The sequence below is a fragment of the Daktulosphaira vitifoliae genome, unplaced genomic scaffold (genome assembly GCF_025091365.1).
Source record: "Daktulosphaira vitifoliae isolate Bord-2020 unplaced genomic scaffold, ASM2509136v1 Scaffold_2, whole genome shotgun sequence".
Classification (NCBI taxonomy): domain Eukaryota; kingdom Metazoa; phylum Arthropoda; class Insecta; order Hemiptera; family Phylloxeridae; genus Daktulosphaira; species Daktulosphaira vitifoliae.
Window position 1 is genome coordinate 118,132 of NW_026099573.1, and position 5,045 is coordinate 123,176.

The window sequence follows — 5,045 nt, forward strand, 5'->3', positions numbered from 1 at the left end:
TAAAAAGTCTGTGTACTGAAATCGGTGTAAATATTACAAATAACACAGAGAATGAAGTAGTGAAGTTTACGAATATAAAAGTTCTGAAAGTTAAGAAGGAATCTCCATCATCCATTTTTTATAAAACATCATACTCTCAAACAGAATTCCAAGAAGCTGTTGTGATCAGAAGAAAAAAACCTGTAGCTGTTGAGTTAAAAAAAAAATTTTTCTGCAAAACCAAGGATCTCAGAAAAGAAAAAAGAAGACTTATTATACTTAGTTAAGAAAAATTTTATACCAAACTTTTATAAACCATTTTATGAACAATTATAAATATTCTGTAATATTATAATACTAATCTAATGTATTAATTCATCCATAAGTTAAAAAGTTACGTTTTTATTATTTAGAAATTATGTTTCGTGATATTATAATATAGTATTATTATGTTCTTAAACTAGAAGGTTTTGTTATGTTATACATTCANCTACTTGTTGCGACTGACGTCGTAAACACACACAAAAAAAAAAAGAGAAAAAGAAGAAAGCACGATTCTATTATGCACGTTTTATTTAAAAAGAACAAGAATAGTCAACGAAAGGTTATAACACTGAAATATCACTAATTGTTGGGTGATAGAGTTGAAAAATGGTTCTCGTCGGTGAATGACAAAACTTCTCGAAAGAACTGCGGTGGTGATCCGATGGCGTCAAAACGGTCAAAACAGAAAACAATGGACGGTATCGGTGTCACGAAGATGACTGACTGGACGTATTATTGCGGCGGGGTATTCGACGCTAGGCATTTGTTGGACTTTACACCACGACGATAACGCGTGTGTGTAACGGTCCGGTTTACAGTGAAGCGGTGGCTGAGAAGGAGCTGATACGACCGCGGGATGTCAACGTGTGACAACGTATGTCAAATACTCCCCCACCAAGCCGCCTCTGTACNATGTCTACGTGTGACACATTTTGCCCATTGTGACTTCCTTTTGGAAACTGATCCTTTGTGATATGCTCTTATGTATAATAAGTTAAAATATATGCTAAAGTAATATCTAACTACGGTGTTATTTATTTATTATAATATAATTACCACCTGACCAACAACAACATATTATCGATAATTGAATGGGTACAAAAAGTGATATTCCATGGCCACCACGTAGTCCTGATTTAACGTGTATGGATTTTTTCCTGTGGGGTCATATTAAAGAGTTTGTAAGCTAAACTTACAAGAACCCCGAAGAGGGTCCTCCCTGGGCAGAGACAGAGCCGTAGCACCAGGGATTTTGGTACCTTATCCTAGGGGAAAAAGGTAATTAATAAAATATGATTTAAAACAGTTATTAAATTTTATTAAACATTATAAGCAATTTTATTTCTTGTTCTTATAATATAATAAAAATATTTAAAGAGATTTGTACATAAAAACAAATTAACTAATTAAAAACACAGGTCCCAAATAAAAGGGAAAATATAGAAAAAAAACACTACAGTAAATATTGAATAAATTACTAGTAATTAAGTTATGGTCAAGGATATAAGAGGAATTTACAGTATGTTTATAATTTAAAGTTAAGACAATGCATGGTAATTGATACCAGTACTACATACAAGTTGTTTATAGACAGTCAGGCATTCAAATAGTCTGTGTTCTTTACAAAGTATAATAATTCATGACGAATAAAGTCTGACCGTAATGATCCATTGTTTTTTTTTTATCATATCAGTGTTCCTGATAAGAACCAGTCACCAGATATAAAAATATATTAACTGGAACAAATTACTTGCTGGAGTATCTTAAATTTCAAATGTCATAACCACAATATAATAAAACAGAGCAAAAGAGGAAACACATGAGCGTGACAGATCCAACGCATGCGTCAGGGTATAGTGGACATGTCACCAACGTCAATGAGTAACCTCTACATCAATGTAGAGGACTCATTGAGATGTTCACCATGTCCACCCTGACGACACCAGAGGAAACTGTTAACTCATGAAATAAAGAAAAGTGAGAAATAAAAAAATAGACGGATTGACCATTACTTATAATATAAAATTATAGTTAACCTATATAGTCAGTAACTAATATTTGTGACCACATAATCGGATCACTAATAAACAAATTACTTAAATAACATGTTAAAACGGATAACAGAAAACAGAGAAAAGAACAGAAGAAATATACCACATTACAATTAGTTGATGTTATCCAAGTCCAGGTTATTGATTTGAGGTGTTGCCATAACAATGGCCAAGCCATTCCATCTTTGGTTTCTAGACAGGATCGCAGAAAACAAACAAATAAAATGGTTGACGCCAACAGGCCAAAAATGTATCCCACGATGAAGAGGAAAAAGTAAAGTGAATGATATTTTTTGACATAACCGTGATTTTGCAAACCGGCTCGATAGCACATGGAAAGGGTAGTTGACAGTGTGACCATTCTAATGTGGTATGGACAAGGATCACAGGTGGTAGGAAAAATGATTGTCTAATAACTAATCATGTGTGTATATGCAACACTGCCCTACAGACATACGACGCGCACTGTTTGAATTTGGTTACCTGTGACCTTATACTCATGATAACTTTATTACGTTACAAGTTAATGAGCCAGCAGTCCCCTAATAATAAAGATGAAATGAAAGAAATTATAGTAAGACTATGTAAGTCGATACCAAAACATATTATTAAAAAAGTTGTCTCTAATGAAATTCAAAAACGCATAGAGGCGTGTTTAGAGATGGATGGCCGGCATTTTGAACACTTACTTAAATAAATAATATTAATGAATATATTAAAATTTTTATATTTTAAAACATAATATATTTGATAAAATTATATATTGCATAATTTTTTTTTTTTAACGGACTATTTAATATCAACTCGAATGTTGAAAAATCAACATAACAATAATACATACATATTCATATAATCAAATACTACCACATTTGTTAGGTTAATGTTATCTTAAATGTAAACAAACGATTTTTCGCAGTCTTATATGAACCATAATCTATTATGAATACTATTTTATAATATATAATGTAAGACGCGAATTATAGATAATGAAAACGGAGCAAGCGTACCTAAGGTCATAGTCAAATGAATAAGAAGTATGCTCGACCAAAATAGTGCGCATGATATGCCTAGGGGTAAAATATGCAACCAACAATAAACTCAACGTGACGTCACATGTAAATACATTGTAAATATTCTATATTAAGCTGCACTGTCCCGTTATAGCCAAGTATTTTAATGAACTTTTTTTAGTTAATTTCGGTTTTCAATTTCATTTATAATTTGTTTATTATTATTATTAACTTCAACTGTGTTGTAATACATCTTTATTGTATTATCTGTTACACTGTAGTAGTTTATAAACCAAGATTTAATTCGTTGATAAATCTAACCTGAGAAAAACTTTAACTGCATAGTAAAATTTTACTATGTTTAACTGCATATAAATAATTAAATATCAATTTATTGTGTAATTACTTACAGTAAGTATAAGTTGTTACATTATTTATAAAAAATGTAGTTTTAATGATTATTTAATAAATTTTTGAATTTTTTTTTTATTGCTCATTTCTCGTGATGCAAGTNTTTTTATTGCTCATTTCTTGTGATGCAAGTTTTTTTATTTATATTCCGTATTCTAAAATATATTTTTGTTCTAATAATGAAGTTTTTGACTTCATCTTCCACCAAAAGATTATCTGAATTACATGCTTTTTTAGTTAATTCCAGTACCTCCTTTATTAAGCCTGGAGTTTTTCTAATATCATCTATTAAAAATTTAATCATAGGTATGTAAAAATATTTTATATTAACTGTATTTCTATAAGTACCATTTTCATTTAATTTTTTAAAAATAGTTCCTATGATTTTTCCTAAATTTATTAATGTAGGTGATGGTTGTCGTAATATTCCAAAGTATTTAACCTCTATGCAATCATTAGGTTCATTCAAATTATCTACAAGATTCGGATATTTGTATTCAAATTTAAAAGCTACATATCCCCATTAAATATGTTAGGCTGTCCTCAAATAAATCTGATGGANAGGCTATCCTCAAATAAATCTGATGGATTATATTCATTATTAGCAGCACACTAAAAAAATGTACAATGAAAAGGTACTAGAAATATTGAAATATTATATTATTTAATTTTTAAATTATAAAAATAAAAAAAACATAATTTATATTTCAAGATTATATTATACTATCTCTCTCATTCACTTAATAAGTAAAATAATTTCTATAAATAATGTTGATTGTTTTTTAAAATTCACATTAATTAATACTCATTCATTTTTTTAGAAAAAAAAAATGCTATGCGCTATGTTTTCCAAAAATGTACCATCTTAACTTAATGTAATATATTTAATATTAATTTCTTAAGTTAATGTGGTGTTAATTCAATGTTAAAACANAAGTTAATGTGGTTTAATTCAATGTTAAAACATAAAAAAATAAGTCTGCACACTAGTTAATATAACTCACGTTTAATTAACGAGGTACAAAATCCTAATTTTTCATTAAAATACAAAAGTTACAACAAAAAAATACATAGAATCTAAAATAAGTATCCACGATTAAATTTATTATAAAATATTATTGANATATTCACGATTAAATTTATTATAAAAAACCCAGCACAGTGGGGTGGCGGCACAGTGGGGTCGTGGCATAGTTGGGTCCAGTATAGATGATATCTGACAGTGATTAAAATCACTATCATAAAAAACGCTTCGATGCAAATCTGTAGATAGTGTTTAATTTATAAAATAAAAATTTGTTAAAATAGCATATTTTTGAATACGGTAGCCTTTTGCGTATAGAAGATAGGTCGTCGGGACAAATTTTTTTTTTTTATTTTATAGTACTTGAAATAAGCTTTAATTTGATATATGTTTAAAGGACGTAGTATTTCCGGAACATTTTCAAAAGTTCAGTTGAAAAAGATCTATGTTTTTTACAATATTAGCTTCGATGCGAAGCTGAGAAGGTATTAATTTTACCATGATGTGTTTATTTTTTTTTTTTTT